We start from the raw sequence: 12,013 nt of genomic DNA on the forward strand, positions 1-12,013 counted from the left end.
GGCTGAGCATCCACGGGCTCTCGGGCGTGCTCCCCGAGGTTGCAAGTGTGCCACAGACAGAATCGCTCATGCCTCTGGCTGGAGCCTGCCCTGCCGACTCACGTGCCCGGAAGCCGAGCTCGCTCTCCATCCCCCTGAGCCCTCCGGCTCCTCCCGAGAACGTCCCTTCTCCGCCCCCGGCTTAAAGCGGAGGGCTGGAGCCCGGGGCCTCTCCCTGCAGGCGCCGCCCCTCGTCCCCCGCTCCCTTGTTCTCCGGGCGAGGCCTTTGTGTCGGCCTGAAACCCTCTGCAGGCTTTTCCCTAAGGAAAGCGCCCGGAGCAAGCGGCCCGTCTGCCTCTGGGAGCGGATCGGCGGTGAACCCCTGGCGGGACTGTCGCTTTGGAAGGCTGACCCCGCCCCCCCCAGATTTAGCACTTTCCTGACTTAAGGGCTCTACAAACACCCTTCACACTTTCTAGGGATGGTCCTGTCCTGACGGCGAGGCCTAGTGTTCGGGGCTCCGTCCGGTCCGGGAGCCAAAGGGTGAGGTCAGGGCTCCTGGTGGCCGGCGGTCAGGTGACAGGGTCCGGGGCTCAGGGACCCGAAGGAAGAGGTTTGGCCCCCAAAACCCCTTGGGATTCGGCGCGTGGGTGGGGATTTGGGACCCCCTTCCGGCGGCGCGTGGGTGGGGAGGTCGGGGACCCTTCCAGGCAGCTGGCGTGCGGAGGTCGGGACCTTCCCTGGCCTGGCGTGGTGGGGGTTTGGGAGTTATATGGCGGATTCCAGGAGGATTTGTCCTTCAAGGAGTTTTATTAGCGTCTGGGGCTCACCGAGGGCACGGGGTTATAGCAGTTTGTACATCTCTGTCTCCAAGATAGAAACGGTGTATATCCGATAAATGCCAAATTAAGTATTTAATATTTATAAAAATAGAATAGTGAATATTTTTTCTACAATTTTTTTTCTTAAAAGGAAGCCACTCTGGATATGTGATTGGTTCAGGGAACTAGAGGCTCCAGCTGCTGCCAGAGTTTCCCGATTGCTTTTGGGGCAAAAGCCCAAATCTGGGTCCTCCTTGGGATTACTGCGGGTCCCTGCTCACTGCCCGCAGAGAAGCTACTGAGACTGAGGAATGGGACTGATTGGATGAAGAATTTCTCAGTATTGAGTCACGAGATCCCTGTTCCCAGAACTGGGACCCTGGGGAGCTCATTTGATCTCCGGAGGAACCCCGAGATACAGGAAGTTGCAGGAGTGACCTGTGGGAGGCAGCCAGCATGGTGACCATTGGTCAAGGATGGTTACCTCCTGTGAGAGGGCTCTAGTCTTTTGCTTTTAAACCCTGGACAAGGTGGAAGCTGGCCAGGTTCAAGGTGCACGTGGCAGGGGTTGGGATGGCTCCCAGGTGTGTCCCAGCCTCTCCCTGCAGGGACTAAGTAAATGCTTTCTCTTTGTGCCTGATGATGTCTCTGATTAATTAATTGGGAAGGCGTCCTGCACCCGCCTGCCCCCACACTGAGGAGCCAGCCGCCATCATGATGTAAACCTGCATCACCCCTCAACCGCTCAAGGCTTAGGGGGGCCCAGCCGGAGGAGATGTGCAGGGGTGGCCAGACAGGCTGGGAGGCCCTTCCAGGAGATGTCCCAGGCCTGCACCTGAGGCTGGCCCTCAGCACCAGGCAAGGTCAAACAAGTGTCCTGCGGGAACCCGAGGGTGTTCTCCTTGCCCAGAGCTGTTGGAGGAGCTGTTCTGAGGGGCTTCTAGGTCGGGGCGGGGGACCTGAAGGAAGCCTTGAGTGCTGGCTGATGTTAGAGAGGAACCTTTCATTCTGTCTGTTGATGAGCCAAGCCTTAGGAGTTTTTATTCAGACTTAGGACCTGACCCGTACTTCTTGAAACAAATTGATGCCGTGGCTTTCTGTTGGCCATGGTGTCTCAGAGCTGTGGCTGCTATGGCCCTTTTAGTTGAAGAAGCCTCTAACCTCCCTCCTGGCCAGTCTCTGGAGGTCCCCACTTCCCACAGGGTTCAGAGCACTTTGGAAGCTAAAGGCCATCAGTGGCTGGCCAACGGAAGGTTTCCACAGCAGGCCCTCCTGCTGGGCGCTGCTCTGAGTGTGCCCGCTCGCAACCCAGCCCCCTGCTGCCTGACAGCACTCGGTGCCATTATTCATAGTTGTGAGGCATGTTAGGTGCTGGTGACTCCCTGCCCTGATTTAGGGGACATTCCACTTGGCAATCCCAATGGACGAATAGTATATTGTTAGACTCTGTTTTGTTAAACTGGGAAAAAGAGGGCAGCTAGATGGTGCAGTGGGCACTTCCTAGCTGTGTGACTCTAGCCAAGTCACTTAACTCTGCGGCAAAAAGGAAAGGAAGGAGGGAAGGAAGGAAGGGAGAGAAAGAGAGAGAGGAGAGAAAAAGAAGAAAGAAAGAGAGAGAAGGAAGGAAGGAAGATTGGAAAAAAGTAGTTTCTCTGTGGTCAGCCTTAATTGCACTTTAGAGACCAAACCATTCCCCTTGAGACCTCTCTGCAGGGAGTGGACCTCATTGCTCTCACCAGAGCTTTAGGACTAAGGAAAGGACTGAGAGCAACATCTGTGCTCATCCCAAATGTGCCTTTCATATTTTACATGTCCACGGAGTCATATGGAAAGAATGGCGATTCTTGACATTAAACATTCCCCTATTAAGCATGCAAAGGAAATCTTACAGCAGGAAGATCCACCAACCTAGAAGTCTGTTAAATTTTGTGAAGGACCTCAGAAGGGGACTCCCTTTGAGCCAGGGTGACAGCTGGCAGTCGGCCACCAGAGTTGCTGCACGGCCGCTGCCCCAGCTCCCTGATTCTCATCTGTCCAAGAACAGGCCCTTGCTAAGGGGAGGGGATTTACTCTTTCTGCCTCTGGATGGTTTCAAACACCCTCAAGGCAGCTTTGAATCCCAGAAGTCAGCCAGTGGAAGCTACTCACTTCAGAAAGAACTCTTTCTAGTCCCTTATAAACATAATTTCACTGGTCACAAACTAGGAAAAACCATTAGACAGGGTTGTCAAGCTTGCCCAAGTAAATCCTGAAGGGGCCGTTAGTCACCGCCACCTGCCCTCTCATATCCAGGTGAGGGTGGCCAGGTAAACCTGACCCATTCCCAGCAGAGAGCTTTCCACTCACTTCTGATTTTTGTTGGGTTGTTCACGACAGGAGTAGAGGCCTTGCAAGCCAGAAAAAGCCCAGGGAGTAGTGAGGTATTTCCTAAGAGAGATTACACCTGACTCTGGGCCGCAACACCCCGAAGATGGAGGCCAGGAAGGGGGGACAGTCAGAGGGCCTGCGATCAAGGAGCAGATTGAAGAGTAAGAAAGACAGAGGGACTGGATTAGAGAGGGCTTTGAATGTCAAAGAATATTCTCTAGAGATGCTGGAGGTCACAGGGAGCTGCCAGAAGTTAGAGTAAATAATCAGACATGATCACACATTTGGAAGAACACTTTGGTGGCTGAAAGGATGGATGGAGCGGAGGGGGGAGATACTAGGTAGGCCCTTCCCCCCACAGGATACTGTAATAGTCCAGGTGTGAGTCAGGAGGGTCTGCATCAGGGTGAGGAGAGAAGGGGGCTCTTTCAGGAGATGATGCAAAGGTAAAATGGATAGAGAAAAAATCAGATATGGGGGCAGCTGGGTGGCGCAGTGGATAGAGCACCAGCCCTGAAGTCAGGAGGACCTGAGTTCAAATGTGGTCTCAGACACTTAATATTTCCTAGCTGTGGGACTCTGGGCAAGTCACTTTACCCCAATTGCCAAGAGAGAGCGAGCAGATATGGGGAGTGAAGGAGTGAGAAGTTTCCCAGGTTTTGGGAGAACATGGGAGTATGGTAGGGTCCTTTACAGTAACAGAGGTGGTAGTGATGCGGGAAAGATTCCAATCTTTGATTCCCAACTCCCCTAGCTAATGTAAATTACCCTTTGACTCACAAATCCTGGTCCCTTTGAGTTCCAATAGAAGGTCCGGACCTATCCCAGCCCCACCCGGATCTGAGCCAACTTTGGGGCACCCCAAAGCCCCTCGAGCTAAGTCTCCGACTTAAAAGGACCACACTGGGAACCCCTCTTTGCAGAGATTCCAAACATGGTCGCCATGTGAGGACCCTCTGTCCACTGGACCCTCTGTCCAGTGCCCTCTTTATCTCTACCTTCACCTATCTCCTACTTCTAAACTCAATAATAAACCTCTTTTATTAATCTAGCTCTCTGGGCTAATAAATGCTTTTATTGGGAATCCGCGCCGCTTCTAGACCTGATGTACCGCCGTATCCTTGCGCCGAATCTAAGGGGGTTGCAGGGGAACTCTGTTTGACTCCCTGTACCCCAAACCTGCCACTAGACCTAACTAAACCCTAATTTCATTTAGTTATCCCAAATGTAGACCTCAACACATGTGGTCTACACCTCAACATTTGGTTCCCTGACCTCAACAGTAGGAGGGAAAGGTAATTTAAGGAGGAAGATACTAAGTTCGGTTGGGGCCATGCTGAGTTTGAGATGTGAATCTCGAGCTATCTGAAAGGCAATTCAAGATGTGAGTTTGGGGCTGGAGAGCTGGATTTGGGGACAACCTCATAGAAATGGTAATTAATCCTTGAGAGCTCCAGAAATCACCAAGATAGAGGAGCTCAGTCAGAGGAGGAGGAGGAGGAGAAGAACCAGGATGAGTGGGATTCTCCTATCTCTGTAGGCTAGCAGCTCCCAAGAGGTTTTTGCCCTTGCCTTGCTCCTCCCGTGGGGGTTGGTCCTGTCCTCTTCCATATTTGCTGCCCCTCCCTAATATCTCCCCCTCTCCCTTTGTCCTGCTGCCATCGAGCTGCAAACTTCTACCAGGACTACAGACTCTGCTCTAGCCTTGATTTCCCTCGTGCCTGTTTATTTCTCTTATGATAAACCTCATTTTCACAACAGTTGATCGAAGCTGCGATTTCCTATTGATGATCCACAGTATCAGAGAGAGATCAAAGGGAAGAAGGATTGAGAAACAAGCCTCTGGATCTGGAGTTAGGGGACGATGGGTCACTTTGGGGAGAACTTGGTGGAATTCGGAGGAGTGGAGGCGTGTGGATTTGTGGCCCCCACAAGCACCCCCCCCCCCCCCCCCAGTTAGTCTAGACAGTATGGAAGGAGCCGTCATAAAATAACGATAAAGAGGAATTAGGAGCATGAGGGGAATGTAATTGCCTTCTCAGCTAATTAGAACCACACTGAGAGACTCAGTGCTAGATTAAGAGAAGCCAGCGGAGCCCCAATAAACAACCTTTACTTTGTAGAGTCTGCTGTAAACCAGAGAAACATGGGGTTAACAAGGTGGGATCCAGAACTGGGAGACGACAGTGAGTGAGCCAAGCCAAAGGTCACTTGGGTCAGACTCGGGCCTCCTCCCCTAGGACCCCAAGCCCTGCCCCTGGAGTCAATCCAAGTTCCCCCAGTGACTCCATGTGATTCTGTCCCACTGCTTCCCTGTTCCGCCTGCCTCTGGGGGTACCACGGAGGCCTGGTTACTGGGGGGGATGGGGGAAGCAGGTTCACTGGGAGCTTACCTGGGGAAGAGCTAGGACATTGGGAGAAAGGGACGGGCATTTATTTGGTTTCCATGGTTCACGAAAATAAATTGGAAAAATGAGACAAATTAGAAAGTTGAAACCCACAGGGATGTTAAAGATTAATTAAGGGTGGAGGTTAGTTATCTCCCTCCCAAACAATGGGAACTCCTGGAGGGCAGGGGCTGACTCTGGTAATCAGGGGAATCTCTAGTTCTTTCCTCTTGCTAGAAAGTCAGCTCCTTGGGGGCAGGGACTGGCTATGTAATGAAACATCCAATTAACAGAGAATTGGGAGGAGCAAGAGAACTGCCCTCCTAGAGAGGAAATCAAGTCCTGCCTTTGGAGTTTCCAAGTTGGGGCAACTCCCCTGGGCCCCTACTTGAATGCAATCTTTGCTGCAGTCAGCAGTGAGTCACCGGAGTTCTGGGTAAGATTTTATTTCTTACATGGATGAAGTGGGAGAGGAAATAGTTTTAGATGACGTGAATTATGTTACCTACGGACTATGCATTTCAGAGGGCACAGCGGGAGGACTGGGTGGGGTTTTGTTGTTGGGGAGGGGGGTGTTGAGAAGGATGGGAATAAAGAATTAGGGGACAGAGGGTGGGACAGAAGACTGGCGGATGCTCTGCAATAGCGGGAATCACTGGCACGGAAAGGGGAGGAGACGGGGAGGAGAATGTTCATCACTGACTGGGGGAGCCATTCCTTGGCCCAGCATCCCATGCTGTGGTCAAACAGCTAAAATGATCAGGGGCAAGGTCCCTTTGGAGCTATCCCAGCTGCTGGCCTGCTCTCTGATCAACCCTGAACAACAACTCTAGAGTGGTTTTACTTCTTGTATCTGAGGACCGTTCATTTATTCAATAATTGGATTCATCTGGCAGTTATTAAGCACCGACTATGTTCCAGGCTCTGCTAGGTGGCTCGGAGTCACCCACAAGGGAAACCGTTCCTGTCCTCCAGGGCCTTCTCATTGACCTGGGCTGGGTAATTTGTGGACCCAGTCAGATGCAGTCTCACTTGGGTATCAGGTAATCTGCAGCCTGTGGGTTCTGACAGACTTTGGACGTGGCTTTGGGCTGGTCTGCCTTCAGCCAGGAATACATTGTGCACAATACAGCGAGATTGTGCGGTGATCAAGTATCAAAGGCTTGCTTCCTCTCAGTGGCTCAGTGACCTAAAGCAATCCCCATAGACTTGGGACAGAAACTGCCATCTGCAGCCAGAAAAAGAACTAAGGAGACTGAATGTAGATCAACACATGCTCTGTTCACTTCTTTTTTCTGTTTTTTTTTTTTTTTTTTTTAATCTCTCTCATGGTTCTTCCTTTTCGCTCAGATTTTCTTCTCCCAACATAATTCATAAAACAATGTGGATTACAAATAAACTAAAAAAAGAAATGCTTTCTGACTGATTTGAAAATGCAGAGGTTCTCAGTTCACTGAAAAAAGAGCTAAATAATTCAACAGAAGGTCTCTTAAGAGGGGGCAATTATACCAGCAGAGAAGCTTTCTGGCTTGGTGGGAAAGGAGCCAAAAGAAAGACCCTTCCCCATGGTAAGGACTGTGTGATGGAGAAAGGGTGGAGACAGGGTCCACTGTGAAGTATTGCTGCCCCCTGCAGGAAACGCTCTGGAAGGAACTCTTACAAGGGTCCCAAAGACACCCCATCCCTCGTTTCAAAGAGACAGAAATTAATGTCACAGGATCTGATGCAGCAGGTGCTGTTTTCATGGAATTTTTATTTAACTTTATTATAATAAATATATACATTATTTATCATAACAAACAAATATATTATTCATTATAACAAATAATATATCAATTATAAGTGATTTATAATAATGTTTATTATTATAAATATATTATTTATAGTAATAAGTAGGTATATTATTTATGACTATCTTTAAACCTGCTTCCTGGAATTTATACTGTCATCAGAACTTAAGTCTCATTGTCTTCCTTTGCCTTCTGGCCCCATATTTTGTAACTGGCCAAAGTTACCTTTTAGTCCTTAGACAAGAACAGTCTCCTCACAAAACGTAGTCCCCGTACTCCAGATGATAGCTCTCCCTAACCTGGGATCTGCGAATTCATTTTGTTCTTTGTTTCAAATACGTTGTTCATTGTATTTCAATATAATCAGCTTTCCTGTACCAGTTACTTTTTGCATCTAAGTGGGGGGACCACTGCCCTCAGCCCGCTAGCCGTCGTCACTGAGGTCTGGAACCAAAGAAATTCAGAACTCTCGGACCAAACTTTTGCATCTTTTTTTATGCTTTCCAATCGGGTGCTTGTGGAGGAGCCATCAATTGGACTGCCTCAGTTTCCTTAAGTATAAAATGAGGATAATGGCTTTTTGTCCGCCATCCCCCATGGCCGCTATGAAGAAAGCACCCATGAAAACGGGGGCTCTGAGGGTGAGCTCCGACTCCTGCCAACCTCGGGAAGGACACTGACCATTGGAACCGAGTCACTCACCCAGGCACAAAAGGGAGCTCAAAGGCCACTGTCTTTTCCTCTTAGACACAAAGCGGGAAGGGGTTTCCCCACCAGGTGAGTATTCCTCAGGCCAAATTTGCCCCAATTATTACTCTGAAATCCCCAAGAATTTCCTGAGCATTAAGAAGACTCCAACACTCTAGGCTGGGCCCACTTGGTTCTTGATACTTTACTCTTTCTTGCCCCCCTGGCCTCCAAACAGACTCCAGACCATTTGAGCTGCAAGGCCGGCTTCCGTCTTGTCCGCTTCTTACTTTCTACAAGAGGAAGCTTTATACCCGGGAAGCTGGAGAGTGACTCACCTGGAGTCCCACCCACCCTGGGGATGCTCTAATGATTTCCCATTGCGGGGAATCCACTCATTTTTAGAAGATAAGTTCCATCTCTCAGGGATTTACTTTGAAAGTCTTTTGGCTTTTTCCTTGTAAATGTTTCCCCTTGAAATCCATTCTCTGACTCGGACCTCAATATTCCAAATGTACCTAAATCTGCCTTCCCTGGGTTGTTTTGTCAGTGAAGGGTCGGCCCCCCAAGGCCCAGGCTGCTAACACAGAGCGGGCAATGCGGGCCAGCCAGTCGAGACCCTTCTTGCTCCTGATTGCTTTGCATAAGAGTGAAGGCAATCACTCCGCTCTCAGTCTGATTGTTGGACTTTGGGATTGGCAGGAACTCCCAGGGGTCACAACGACTGAGAAGGTTCTGGGAAAATCCCAATCCTGACGCCCATCACACCTCCAGAGCTTCGATTCCTGCTCTGGGATCTTTTAGGTGAAGTCTTTCCTAGGTCAGGGACAACAGGCCAGGCCAGGGCGAGGGACAAAAAAAAGGTCAGTCCAGGACATTTCCTGATCCAGACTTCCTGGGGAAATGGTTCTGCTTCAAGGCAACAAGTCAACACACATGAATTAAGCATTTATGTGTCAGGTACTGTGCTGAGCAAAGGAGACAGAGAGACAAAGAGAAACAGAGACAGACACAGAGAAAGACAGAAACAGAAACAGATACATAGAGACAAAGAGAGAGAAAAGAGAGACAGAGACAGAGATAGAAATAGAGACAGAGATACAGACACATACAGAGATAAAAATAGAGATAGAGAGACAAAGAGAAAAGAGACAGACAGAGATACATAGAGGAGACAGAGATACAGAGATAGAAACAGAAACAGACACAGAGCGACACATACAGAGATAAGAGATGGAGACAGAGAAAGAAAAAAGACAGACACACCCAGAGATAAAAATAGAGACAGAGACATAGAGACATACTGAGAAAAAAGAGAGAAACAGACAGACACAGAGAGACAAATAGAGAAGAGACACAAAGAGAGACAGAGATAGAGACAGATACAGAGAGAGACAGAGAGAGAGAGAGACAGATTCAGAGAGAGAAAGGGAACGAGAGTCCTGCTCTTAAGGAGCTTGCCCTTCAATAAATGGGAAGACTACAGGGAAAAGGGAACTGAAAATAGGTGGGGAAAAGAAGTTCCTCATGAGGGCTGGTGGTGGCAATGTCTGTAGAAAAGGCCAGCTAGGGGAGGGCGGAACCCTACAGGCTTTGATCTCCCTTTTATTCTCAACTCAGCCTATATTGGCCCAGAGCTGGCTCCCCAGACTTGAAGCACGCTATTTTTCACTTTCATTTTTCTCTTTTCTTCAAATCTTCTTGTACAAAATGACTAAGATGGAAATGTTTTCCATAATTGCACATGTATAATCTATATTGATTATTTACTATCTTGAGGAAGGAGGAGAGAGTGAGGGGAAGGAGGGATAATATTTAGAACTCAAAACTTTAAATAAGAATGCTAAAAAATTGGGAAAAGAATAAAATCAATTATAGTCTCAAAAGATCTAATAGTAAGTTCTAATAATCAAAACTTCATGGTTTTAGGTGGGTTCTGTTATTAAGGATCACATATACTTGATGTAGATGAAAAAAATTCAAGGGTCTATATTTTATATTTCTAGAACAAGCCACTTTCTTAGGTTAGCTCTGAAGAACTTCCTTCTAAATCTGCTTCATCTTTTTAAAAAATAGCTTCTTATTTACAAAATACAGGCAAAGATAGTTTTCAACACTCACCCTTGCAAAACCTTGTGTTTCAATTTTTTTTTCCTTCCTTCCTTCCTTCCCCCATTCTCTCCCCTAGATGGCAAGTAATCCAATATATGCTAAACACGTACAATTCTTCTATATACATTTCCACAATTATCTTGCTGCACAAGAAAAATCAGATCAAAAAGGAAGGAAAAATGAGAAAGCAAACAAAAATCAAGGAAACAAACAAAAAGATGAAACGGCTATGCTGTGATCCCCACTCAGTCCCCACAGTCCTGTCTCTGGGTGCAGATGGCTCTTTCCATCACAAGTTCATTGGAAATGACCTGGATCACCTTGCTGTTGAAAGAGCCAAGGCTGTCAGAATGGATCATCTCATAATCTTGTTGCTGTATACAATGTTTTCTTGGTTTTATCTGCTTCTTAACACAAACTTGATATGAGATAGAATCATGATATTAAGAACACAAAATTCACCTGAAACTCCAGAAAATTTCAGTAATTGCATCTTGAGGGCCTGAACTGGAAAATGAGTCTTTGTCTCTTTATTATTAGTTTCTTTTTTTTTTTTATTAGTTGTTTCAAAAAGAATTTAAGTGTAAAATTCTTAATCTAATTTTGAAAATTGTGTCATATTTTTCATCAAGTGCATCTGCCACTACCCTTAACACAATGAAAGAACGTGACAGGGCGACCCACCAATTATGAAATTTCATGGTCTCTATTCTTTGTGACAATTCAAACTGATTCCTCCCCATCCTAGCAGTTTACCTTAATCAAAAAATCACCCAGAAGGTTTAGCTTCTTTTACATTAGCCCTTGCCCAATGAGGAGAAAGGCAGGGACATCAAGACCATTCGTTTGGTCTGATTTCAGGCGTGAGTCACGGGCAGCCAGTTACGTGACACAATGTCATAATCAGCCTCAGAATTAACCATTCAGGAATATTTTACTCACCAAGATGGAGATGAGAGTTCTAATTTTACCTTCACAAGGTCATTCTCATCAGATCATTTCCAGAATATTGGGCAGTGAGACCCCATCAGAATCCATGCAGATGCTTGGGTCTATGACATCAGAGGCTTTAGAGCTGGGGAAGCGTTCAGGCTTGATCGGAGTCTGACTTGGCCCAATAATAATCTTTTTCTGCGAGTGCTTAGAGGGGTCCAAGCCAGCAGATGGACGCCAGTGGAGGTGATGAAGTGTGAGCTGATTCAAAGCTACAAATTTACAAATGGCCGTTATGCACGTTTGTTCCTGGTGTGTCTGGGATCACCCATCATGCTTAACTGGACCTGGGATCCCTTTTGTGCCAGCCCCTTAAGAACTAAAAAGATTTGGCTGCTGATACTTCTGGGCAGGAATGGCTGGGGTTCTTTGGTCACCCAGAGACCCATTTAGCCTGACATGGAGTTCCCACTTCTTCACAAGTTCATACCCAGTGAATACTTGGTATTCCTTGGTAACAAGGAACCTTGCTTTTCTAGGGTTTGATACGAAAATTTGCAAAAACTTTATATATTATATATATAAATATATACTTCTATATTATAAATTATAATATAATAAATAAATAAAATACAGCATCATTGGCTGGGAGACCTTGCTCTTGAGGACCCAAAATAATGCATCAGTGAGAGGGAGTCCCAGGGTGGGAGAAACTAAGAGTCAGTCGATGGTTACTCGCTCACGTTGGTCAAGAGGAAGTAGTCTGTGGGTACAAAAACCAGCTGGGGGCTCTCCAAGGCATCTCACCACATTAGGTTTAGACACGGAATTGGGGTAAAACGGGTGGAGCTACCTTTGTGGCCGTGCAAGTGAGCTTCTAAACTGGGAAATAGTGTATACATTCAAGTTATGAAGGCCTATTATGAGAATCTTACCT

The sequence above is a fragment of the Sarcophilus harrisii genome, chromosome 3 (assembly GCF_902635505.1).
Source record: "Sarcophilus harrisii chromosome 3, mSarHar1.11, whole genome shotgun sequence".
NCBI lineage: Eukaryota > Metazoa > Chordata > Mammalia > Dasyuromorphia > Dasyuridae > Sarcophilus > Sarcophilus harrisii.